General features: G+C 41.5%; 1 protein-coding gene across 3 annotated transcripts in view; it reads right to left on the bottom strand.

The window, feature by feature from the left end:
* Positions 1-12,211, bottom strand: part of LOC128326635 (bifunctional heparan sulfate N-deacetylase/N-sulfotransferase 3) — an 85,161-nt gene that overhangs the window by 54,873 nt on the left and 18,077 nt on the right. The gene's annotated exons all lie outside the window — the stretch shown is intronic.

The following is a 12,211-nucleotide window of genomic DNA, read 5'->3' as shown; positions in this document are numbered from 1 at the left end:
GCTCATCAACTGTGCAGCTAGCCACTTATCTAGACAGGCGTTTGTGCTTCTTCCATGGTTCTTTAAACCCCACTGGTGAGACTTGTGAAGGCAGGGAGACTCTGTGCCTACTAAGGAGTGCATTCTTGCACTGCTGCTACTCCCATTGGAAATAATCGGGGTATTTGGAAGTGCAAAGACACTCTTTATTTTATTTTATTTTTAAAACTTTCATACCGCCCTTCCAAAAGGCTCAGGGCGGTTTATATCTTTAGTAGGCATGACACTTCCCAGTCTTCATAAACTATGCTGGTAGGGTTGAAAGTGCTGTAGAAGGAACGAGCATGCCTTTAGTTTGACAGCCAGCTTGTGAGCCTCTATTTAACAAGGCAAAAAGCTATAGGTGCACATATTTTTTCCTTCCTTGATAGAAAAGCCATTTGGGGGCCCGGTTTTGAGTGGGCAAATACATTTTTCTTTTTAGGCCAAGCACCTCCTGTTCAGTGTTCCCTCTAACGGGGATTTCCAGACGTTGACTACAACTCCCAGAATCCCCAGCTGCAGTGGTTTTTTTCTCGTGGATTATGAGAGCTGTAGTCAACAACATCTGGGAATCCCTGTTAGAGGGAACACTGTTCCCGTTCCACCACTTCCAGTTCTGACTGAAGACTCCGGGGCTGCTTTTCGTTAAGATAAAAACAAATTCATCACATATTAAGACAGATTGTTCAAAAGTTACACTATGGGATTTCCTCTTGGCATTCTCATTTACCATGAATACCAACGTTTCCTAATTATTTCCGCATGTATCTTGATGTCCTGCTCTTTCTATCTGCTTGATTCATTTGCATAACCAAAAGATTTGGGAAATATTCCAGTCAGGGTTTTTTCTAGCCAACAGCTTGAGGGAGGGAATTATGGCAAGGTAGGCAATTATGGCAAGGTAGGCTAAAGCTTTTAACTTATCTCTCACCAATTTTATTTAATAAAGCAATGCAATTAATGAGGCTGTCTTCAGGATTTTATCCGCTTTCTCATTACTAGTTCTTGGGTAATGCTTCACCACCTAAGATGATTTCATTATCCTACTGATAATGATAGAGCAATAAAAGATCCTTTTTATTTTTAAAAGGTCAAAAAACCTTAGGCCAATTAAAACAAGAAAATGAATAAGCACCCTGCTATACCACATGATTTCTGCCCCCAACACTCAATATTCTGAGATGGATTTAAGCTAGACATAGGATTCTTTCATCTCCCAATGGCCCATTTGGAATGTCAAAATTTTAATTTATTTGAATTTGTATACCACTCTCCATCTTAGGACACCAAGCCAGCGAATAAATTAAAAAGATGAAGTTATAAAATTCCACTAAAAATACATTAAAAATGAACAAACCAGCTGCAATCAGCTATCAGGTGAACAGAGGGGAGTTACTCAACCAAAAGCTGGAAGGAGGGCAGTTTTCAGTCTCCTCTGAAAGACGGAGTGAGGAAGCCATGCAGATCTCATCTGAAAACAGGTTCCACAGCCAGAGGGCAACCACAATGAAGACCCTCTCCCACATGCTCAACAAACTACAGCAGGTGTCTTTTTTCATAGTGTGCTCTCAGATGGCTGCAGTATCCAACAACAGGCAGGCTACAATATGTCTGTTAATCTGTGTTTGCACAAGTTGTGCAGGCTTGATCTACGTCTTTAGCAACTTTTAAAAAATGGGTTCTTTTCAATATCTATGCAACTCAACTATCCAACTTAAGACTCTTGAAATATGTTTTTAAATGCAGTTGTATCAGCAACAGTAACCAGCTTCCCAATATCAAAGGCAATTATACCACCTTAAGAGGCACAGTGGGGAAATGCCTAACAAGCAGAAGGTTGCCGGTTCGAATCCCCGCTGGTACTCTATCGGGCAGCAGAGATATAGGGAGATGCTGAAAGGCATCATCTCATACTGTGCTGGAGGATGCAATGGTAAACCCCTTCTGTATTCTACTAAAGACAACCACAGGGCTCTGTGGGTGCCAGGAGTTGAAATCGACTTGACAGCACAATTTACCTTATGCAAGAACAAGACAGAGGAGTTGAATCAGGACTGGAATAAAATTAACTAAAGCATCATTCAAAAGCCGGCCTGGATCAATGAATGGATTAACCAAACACACCACACATTTTAATATTTGAAGCTACTGAGCTTACCAGAAACAAAATCTTAAATGGAATCAATCCATCAGCTCAATAGCATCTTTACAAAGTGTTATATTATCTTTCCATTACAATACATTAAATATCAGAGCAAAGCAGAGCTTCTGTTCTGACAAAATGATAGTAATTCACATCTTGTTTGATCATGCTCACACCAATGTTACAACGATTTCTGTCAGTTTTAGCAAGGATGTTTCCATTACACACATCTACCTTAAAAAAAAAAAAGAACCAAACATAAGGGTTTCTGTATATGTTCTCACACTTTCAAACACTTAACGTGTGTTCATAGTTTAGCAGGAATTTCAGGAAGAACATGGAACAAATTATAATTTAAGTTTTAAAAACAGGGGAAATCAGATGTGTTAAGGCGTTTAAACACACATAAAACTTGCATTTGGTTCTCATACAATCCAAAATACACCCTAAGCAAGTCCGAGGAAGAGATATTTTCACCTTCCCTTAGAACACAGGGCATGAATTCTGACTCATAACAACCACCACTTAGAGCAAGCCAAGGTACAGATGGGACAGAATGTTGGAACTGTGTGAGTTTTCACTTCATATATAGAAATAGAAAAATTGAAAGCTAACAAAAGTTGTAACAGGAGCAATATTTTGCACGCCTCAGAGTGCAAAATAGGCAAATCAAAGCACATACCTGTTCAGCTCCTCTCTCCTGCCTCTATTTCACTTATTTTAAAAAATACATCTTTGGAATTTGTTGAAGAAAAATAAGTTGTATTGAAAAATCATGGAATAATGGGACACAAATGTTGGTGGATCCAAGTATAATAAAGGGCCACACATCAGTAACCCAATAAATTGATTACCAAGTTTACTGCAGAAAAGATGCATTGTAAAATACAAATATCAATGAAAGTAGCTCCACTATAGAAGCTGCATTCTTCCATCATCCTGCTCTGAAAGAGGACGAACTCTTAGACACAGAACCACACTCCATCATTACAATGTCTGTGGTTGACACTTAGAAGTACAAAAACAAAATTTCCCGCACCCCTGAAATATAAGCTGAATCCAGGAGACTGGAGTCAAAGATCTCCAAAATCTCTTCAACTCTAATATTCTATCACAATCCTTATCATGCTATCCTTTTAAGAACTGGTTTCTAACCCCAAGTGGACCCGAGCCAAAGCTGACATGATTTTAATAATGTAGTTCTGCCCTGTATGCGATTTCTTTCTCTCTCTCTTTTTTTGATGGTGGTGGTGGGGTGCAAGAGGGGTGTTGACCATTTCTTTTGAAAATAGCAACTTCTATCCGATTACAAATCCCCTTTCCTGTGCTGTGCAATTTGGTCTGTTTCAGACTGTAAATGCAGAATTAGGAGACACACACCTGCTAACTGGCCAAAGAGGCACCTTTTTAAAGTGGTGATTCTATTTATTTAGCAGGGGGAGAGCAACTGGCCCTATCCACCCCCAGCACAGCACCCCTCCAGTGACTGTTGCTGGTGTTTATCTTCTGTTTCTTTTTAGACTGTTAACCCTTTGGGGACATGGAGCCATCTTATTTATTATTGCTCTATGTAAACTGCTTTGGAAACTTTTGTTTAAAAGCGGTATATACATATTTGTTGTTGTTGTAATGCCTGCACACACAAACAGTTACCTCATAAGCCTTCTTCCCTATGGAAAGAAAGCTAAAACCCAACACACTAGCCTCAGTCACGTACTTAAAATAACATATAGTTTGACCCTCAGTTAATGTGCATGTAATCTGGTGGTACAGTGGGGAAATGACTTGACTAGCAAGCCAGAGGTTGCCAGTTCAAATCCCCGCTAGTATGTTTCCCAGACTATGGGAAACACCTATATTGGGCAGCAATGATATAGGAAGATGCTGAAAGGCATCCTCTCATACTGCGTGGGAAATGGCAATGGTAAACCCCTCCTGTCTTTGACCAAAGACAACCACAGGGCTCTGTGGTCACCAGGAGTAGACAACGATTCGACAGCACACTTTACTTTTAATCTGGTCAACAGATGCCCCACAAGTGAATTTTAAAGCTGCCTCTTGCACCATCACCTTCTCCATGTTTACTTGAAACAAGCAAGCTCAATTTACTTCCATATCCATTACAGAGTCAATTTAGGTCTGTAGCCTTCATGTTAATCTTTAAATGCTGGTTAAAGCACTTTAGAACTGCATTTTATGTGCCTTTTAACTGCTTTTTAACTGACTTATTTTCAACAATGGATTAGCTGCTTCTATATGAACTGTTACAAATCTTTTAATAGCTTTGTGCCAGTGTAAGTGATCTGAGACATTTAACTTATTTGCACCGGTTATTTTAAGCTGATAACATTATCAAGGGCCAATTTATATATGCAGCAATCCACATGGGATGGCTGCCCAAGACCTACTGCATGAGCAGAGCACTGTGTGGTAAGTCTTTTGAGCACCACCACTCCATGCAGAATGGGCAGACTTAGCAGTTTCACCAGAAGACTTTGGTTAGCTGACTAGATTGTCTAGCACCAAGCAAATAAGCTTGGATGTAACTGTTCCACAAATAGTAAGTGCTTCCGATTCTAAGAATTTAATATCACAGCATCCAAGTTATTTTCATTATATCAGAGGAGAAGGCAGAGAAAACCATAGTCTCAGAATGGATATTTTTTTGGTCCATCTGCTACTCAGGCTATAAAGCATTGCAAGTCATTGAAGTTCCAATTTCTTTTTATAGTTCAGCGATATCATTAGAAAAACAACAACAGCTACTACAGCAGTAAAAGCCCATTACTTGCTACGTGAGAAGTTTAGGTTTGTTTTCTAAGGCGTAAGGTGATATAATTTTAGACAGCTTAAAATGGAAGATCACCATACATTTCGTTTGAGTGAAAATGTGGCTATGATGTAGTAAAACAGTTTATGGTCTTATTTTTCACTCCATCCAAATAATAGGCAGCAATTATATCATTTGCCTTGTATCAAACAATGTCTTTTTTTAAAAAAAATGCAGGTTTTTGAAGGCCATGCACTTCACTTCTGTATTGCCCAAATGAAAAGGGGGAGAGCACAGCGTTGTCAAATTCATCCCCCCAGTGTTGAAAAGGAATAGTGAAAATGGCTAAAGTTTATCCTGCTTCTGTGCTTTTGGTTTTAGTTTGGATTTATTGTTTTAAACCTTTTGCTAAAACATGGTTTTGCTGCCTTGGAGTCGCCCAACAATTGATAAAAGGTGGTGATAAAAGGTGGACTAAATATAGGGTCAGTCATGAACGATGCAAATTACTGCACTTAGATGTTCAAGACCCCTTAAAAAGGCACACAAGCATATGAAGCTGCCTTATATCAAGGCAGAACCTTCATCTACCTAGTCCAAGCAGTTTCTACAGCATCTCAAGCAAGGATCTCTCTCAGCCCTACTCCATAGAATCCTTTCAACTAGAGGCACCAGGGTACGAACCCAAGACTTTCTGCATGCAGAATCTAGACTTTTTCAATGTAACTGGAAAGAATAGGGATTGCATCTGAGACCATCTCCTTATCCACTCAGGACATTGGTCTGAGTATTTAGGATGTTGCTATCAGTTTTCAGGCTTTTCTTTGCAGCTATGCAGAGAGAAACATTTTTATCATAACCTTCAGGAATTTGGGTCCTTAGTAGGCTTGTGCATAGTGAAAAAATGTTGGATTCCATTTCCCTGCTGAACAGACTCAATAGGGAAATTGTTGAGAGGCCCAATATGGCCCCCTTGAAACTGGTCAAAATTACCATTTTTGGGTGTCATTTTATTGACATTCTGTTGGTAGTTTTCAGGGACTGCACCCTCAAAATCAGGGAAGATGAGGGAAACCAACCCCTCACTGGGGACCCACAGGACCAGTGGGTCCCCTATGCGGAGGTGCTGGTTTTGCCTACCACCCCTTAATTTTGAAGGTGCAGTCCCTTTAAATAAATCCTATAGGCCGGTTAGAAGGAAATTAAAAGTTAAATGACCCAGGCAGCTTCTCAGCTGAGAGGCAACTTGGTAGCCATTTAACTTGGTCTGACAGGAATGCTGGAGTTCAAACATGAATGTGGGAAGCTCAGTTGGAGGTTTCGACTGCCGGGGCTCCCTTCTATTGTGTCTGAACACATTCCGGTAATGCCTGACAGAAGGCATATCAGGTCTAACAGGTCTGTCAGACTGACAACTACACAGCCCTAGTCCTTCACTAAAACCTTGGTCATTTCCACAATTGTTACCCTAAAGTGAGAGACAATCTAACCATTCCTCTATTAAGCATTTTGCTAGGTGGCTTTCTATTCTCAGGATAATATTGGAGCTCATTTACTACAGAGAAGTCACGGAGGCTGCTTAAGAGTACTTACTTACCTTTGCTGGTGCTCCAAATGACCAGTGTAACCCAATTTCTAATAGTTGAGGCATTATGATGGCTTTTTCCAGGTTGATCTGTTAAGTATATTTTCTATGAATTTCTATTTGATATAGACAACTGAAACTGCCACATCAACTTTCACTTTGTCATTCTGAAGCTTTGCAAAAGCAAAAAAAGTTCAAATGTACTTTTACATCTCTCAGCATAGAAATGTCCACACTATTTTTTTTAGAATGTGAGCCCTTTGGGGACAGGGAGCCATCTTATTTGTTTGTTATCTCTCTTTGTAAACCGCCCTGAGCAATTTTTGGAAGGACGGTATAGAAATCAAATTATTGTTGTTGTTGTTGTTGTTATGTTTCAGTGCCAGAAGATCTGCTCTACCACTGAACAAGCAGAGAAATGGAGAAAACCCCAGCTAGCGAAGTACCTAAGTCCATGTGATTAGATTAACAAAGATTTTTCTTCAGCCCACACCTGAACTATTATAAGCAATAGCTAGACAGAGCCAAAGAAAAGAAATTAAGCACAAAAACAGCAGGCAACTTAACTAATGCCCAATTAGAAGACTAGGCCAACATGGAGGAGTTGTTTTTTTAAGTTCTATTCTCCCGCAGGGGGTTGTATGTAATATGCAAGCGTCTAGAACCCTATTCACATTATGTTCAGTACTCTGTGTACAGTGTACACAGGTATAGCTATAGTACACTTCCTATCTGTACCATGCATTTGAGGGATTTGTACCCAGGATCATGTTTAAAATGAATGCAAGCATAGTCACTTACACAAAAACATACAAAGTGTACAAACATATGCAGATACTAGATAATGTCTGAATTGGGGCATAGGAAAATAATAGATCCAAACTGGGACTCGCACGTAGCCATGCAATTAGAGAGAGACCTGGCACAGAGCCTCCAAAGAAACCCTGCTGCTGGTGTCCCACTACCAGGAAAGTTTGATGAAGAGAAGAAGGGAGTAGGTTTAGGGGTTTAATGTGGAGTTGGGGAGATGAATACCCCATTGGGCCCCCAGAAACAAGCTGAGGGTGCAAGCGGGCTTCCACATCTAGAAGCCATAAAACAAAAAAACAAGCACCAAGCTATTTTCTAACTTGGGCGGGGGGGTTGGTTGGTTTTCCAAACCTAGGTACAAATCAAACTGATGGTGGGGGAGTTGCTTATCATTGTTCATTTGGGATCACAAGATTGATTGCCCAAACCTAAGAAGTGCAGCAGTAGTATAAGAACTTGACAAGTTAAGGTAATATTTTGCATAGTGTTTTGGCTATAAAGGTTGAGGCAGAAATCTTAAAGGAAAGGGACTGCTCACTATCCAAGATAAGACAGAAAGATCATATATTAAACCTATCATCAAACAAACTGAATTGATAAAGATTAATGCACACACTGCCATCTTTTCCCAGAGAGACCATGGCTACTGACATCTGAAATATTCTAGCTAGTGGCAACACCATTAAAAAAAAAAAAGATACTGGGAAATGAGAAACTGTAGAAGAGAAGAGTCAAAAGAGATTCTGATCAATGCTTCAGTCTCTTAGTCATCGGAAAGTCCATGACTAGCATCTCTCCTATGCCCTTGCCTTACCAGATAGCTTTAGACAAGCCTTAGGCACACTCTAGGCCTCAGCCCTCCTGAGCTGAATGGTGAGGCTAATTCTAGCCTATCCTAGTAAGGTTGTTGAAAGGATTCAGGTAAAATATGATATCACACAGCATCCTATAAGGAATATGAACTAAGTTGATCTGTTGGATTATCCAGGTTTAAACTAAAGAGGCACATGCAGTTCCATGCTAAAAAGGTAAGAGAGCTCATTAGATGTGGGTATTATGAGTGGCTGTGTTGAGAAAGCCAATTTGTTTCATTATAATCAAATTAGAGCCAATTTGTTTCATTAGAATAGTCTCCTACTGTTGAACCATCTCTGCAAAAACTGTTTTGTAGTGGGAGGATAGTAACGTGCAAACCAAACCCCCCGGGGCCAGTTTTCCTTTCCCTTTTCTTTTTTCTAAAGACAGACTTACCACCACCAAGGGCTTCCATGACCCAGACATGCAGTGGCCTGTGCACATGTGCAGTGACCTCCAAAATGACCACCATGAACTCAGGGAGGGCCAAAACAGGCTAAAATGGCCTTTGGGAGACTGGGGAGGCCAATGGGGGAGAGGTAATTGCTGGAGACCCCCCCCCCCACGGCCACAGCAGCACCCACCAAGGCCATGGAAGCCCTCGAAGGTAAGTCCGCCTTTAAAATAAAAATGAACATCCCTGGCACACCTGAACTAGGCCCAAAGCAGTTCAAATTTGAACTGAGCCAGGCCCCTTGTTTGGGTTGCCAAAACAGAGCATGCCCAGTCTGATTAGAGTCCAGTTCGGACCAGGGGCATAGCTCAGGGAGAAGGGGCTTGTGTTTAACCCTCTCTCTGGCAGCTCCTTGGAGTGAGGAAGATAATGAAGGAAATAGGGAGGGGTGGAGCTGGGCCTCCCGGGTTCTTTGAACCCATCCTCTAAATTATAGCTATACTCCTGGTTCAGACTCAAACCGAACCAAGCAAACTGGTTTTGTGCATATCCCTACTATAGTATAGCAAAACCTTATGTAAAATTTGGACCAACTGATTCTTATAAATTCTTTCCTTTCTATATGTACATTTACTGGTAATAAAACAGGCACATTGTGCTAGATGTACATAATATGATGAATGGTATTCATATTTAATCTGAAACATTTTAAAATTAAATTGCTCTTATCCATTGTGATGCATATCATCCTATAAATTCAGCCCCTAATGAGAACAAATGTCTTGCTCTGAGAAAGCCCCTTGAACAATTAACACTAGACAACAGGGGTGAGCATGAATGGTTCATGCTGAACCAGTTTCCCGGTTTGGTCTGTGATTGAACTGAACCCAGCCCAGTTCAGGTGAACCAATTTGGCACAATAAGGGGGCCGGATGGGGGCGCCGAGTGAGCATGTAAGCTGCTTACCTGCCTGGCCATAACAGCTGCTGGTGCGGCTACTCACCACCACCTGCCCTCTCGGTGGCCCCAAGAAGCACGCTCCCCCTTCTTTTACCAAGCCACCAAGGCAGCGGCTTGATAAAAGAGGATGGAGTGTGCAGCTTGGGACCGCCGGGAGGGAATGGTGGTGAGTGGCTGCACCAGCAGCCATGCTGGCCAGGTAAAGAGCTTACTTGCTTGCTTGCTGCCTCCACCCGGCCACCTCTTACCCCTGAAAGGGTCTCCCACACCCTGTACTCGTAAAGAGGAATCCTCACTGGATTCTCCTTTACAAGAACATCCGCTGAATTGGTTTGGCTTGGTTCAATGGTCGAATTGTTCCAGACACGATTCGGGAAAACATGGAACTGATCCAGCAAACCGGTTCTGTGTACACGCCTACTAGCTGCCCCCCCCCCACTAGCTCACCCCCTACAAAAACTGACCATCACAACAGATTCAGGTGCCCGTTTTACATCTATTCTGGGTCCATTATTAAAATGCCTACTACTCATTCACCTGCATGGCCATGCTAACCAATGACCTTCAGCAGTTTATCTTGGCAAATAGCAAAGTCAGTATGAGCAGACACCTGCGGCATTAAAGAGAGATCATGGAAAAAAAATTGGTGGGTTAGCACTTCCATTTCCTTGGACATTTCATCTTTGACTTTAGAGTTGCTGTACATAGACAAATTTTAGAGTGCAATTAAAGCATGAGGCTTTAAAATGTGAACTCATTAACAAAACCCATTATGCCTCTTAAGGGCTCATATAAGCACATTTCTTGCAGTACATGACAAATGTTTTTCTTCCACTAGGTTGCATATTACCCACTGGAAACTAGACATCTTAAGCCCAGCCATGTGCTGTTTAGGCTAACTCCCCTCCCAAACAACATGACCCTGCCTACAGCCAAGGGAAGTCGCTAATTCTAGAGCCCCATCCAGACCTTTCTGAAAGAAACTCCACTCACGGTTACAACTCTGAAAGTGGGTAGGAAGTCCCACCCTGGAGCAGCTCCAAAGCTGCCACTCCCTCCCTCTCTTCAGCTGCTCAAGGTTACAGCAGCGGTCATGTGCAGAGAGACCCACAGTAACCATGAGGGAAGAGAATTCCATGATCGGCCTGGATCTCCCCAGGTTGCCGAACATAGAACTGTCTTCCCTCATCATTATAGCAGGTTCCTCTGCAGATGACTGCAGCTGAAGAGAGAGAGAGATAGGGGGTGACAGCTCTGCAGCAGCTCCAGGGCGGGACTTCCTACCCACTTTCAGAGCTGTAACCGTGAGCGGGGTTTCTTTCAGATAGGTCTGAATGGGGCTTAGGTCTCTGTTTTCCACACGTAAGAGCGATAAACAACTAATCTTAAAGAGATGCGAATATGAACAAGAAAGCGATTTGCAAACCACTCTGTACATCATTAATATCAACTTATTCATTTGTCAATTGGATTTATTGGGCAAAGTCAATGCCCTCTAACATCTGTTTCCCCCCCTTTTAAAATCAGTTTGACTTTTTATGAGGTGCTATGGATTTATAAAAGCAAAAAAAAAGTGATATAAACAAACCGTTCCCTCTTTGAAACACAAACACAGAAAGATTTTAAGTTTCAAAGACATGTACTCCAAGAGTGAGGAGGGGGGGAAACAATAACACCTATTTATTCCCTCACTAGCTCAGAAATCCTCTCTTCCTCTTTTCAGCAGCTCTTCACCAAGACATACAAAATAAGTTTCCAGTTCTTTCTCAAAAGAATGTTAATACAAAAAATGCTTGTTTTCGTAGAGTGCAGTATGTGAGGCCAAAACAAATAGAGAATCCTGTTTTGCTAATTTAGCTATAGTCACCAACAATAGTTGTAGTTGTGGCTACAAGTTTTTGCCTAAATACAGCTACAAGACAGTATGTGTAGCAACAAACCTGGATATGAGAAAGTTCACTTCGCTGCATACAAAAGCCTTTGGACGTAATCCATAGTACACATCAAGTGTCATAGACGTTAGGAGTTTCAGGCAGCTAGTAAGAGCAATAAGGTTTTTGTTGATGTGCAGTTCGTATTTATTTATATCTCCCTCTGTCCCATGGGCTTGGAGCAGCTTACAGCATTTTAAGCTAAATATTAGCCAAAGTACAGTAACGGCAAAGTAAGCTGGGCAAGGGCCAGAGCTCAGTCTCTGTGGCTCTGCCTAGGGAGTGACTCAAGTGTTACCGCTCTAAAGTAGATGCTGCTGCTTCTCTACCCAAAATGTAGTACAGCCATTACCAAATGATACATCAAAGTCAATTGGGATATATGCAGGTGGTCATAATGGTGGTGATAACTTTACACTCAATTTGCGACATTTACAAGTACAGAAAAGGAGGGGGGATGGGGAGAGAAACTGTTGTGTTGTGTTGTTGAACTCTCAATCAAAAGATGGGAGGACCATTAGGATAGTGCATCCATTGGTAAATCCATTGGTAAATCCATAGTAGGGTGGGAGATGACCAAAGACAGACAACTTATGTTGTCACACTTTTGCAGCAGCCACCTTTGTATACCATCCAAAGGCTACATTTTGAAAATACTGGCCCATCTGTAACACTGAAACAAGAGGCATTTCAATGAGAAGGCATGTGATGAATAAGAGCAGAGAACAATTGCTTGTCTCCT

This window comes from Hemicordylus capensis, chromosome 5 (assembly GCF_027244095.1).
Source record: "Hemicordylus capensis ecotype Gifberg chromosome 5, rHemCap1.1.pri, whole genome shotgun sequence".
Lineage (NCBI taxonomy): Eukaryota > Metazoa > Chordata > Lepidosauria > Squamata > Cordylidae > Hemicordylus > Hemicordylus capensis.
The sequence above is the reverse complement of the archived record's forward strand: the minus strand, read 5'-3'. Positions and strand labels throughout refer to the sequence as shown.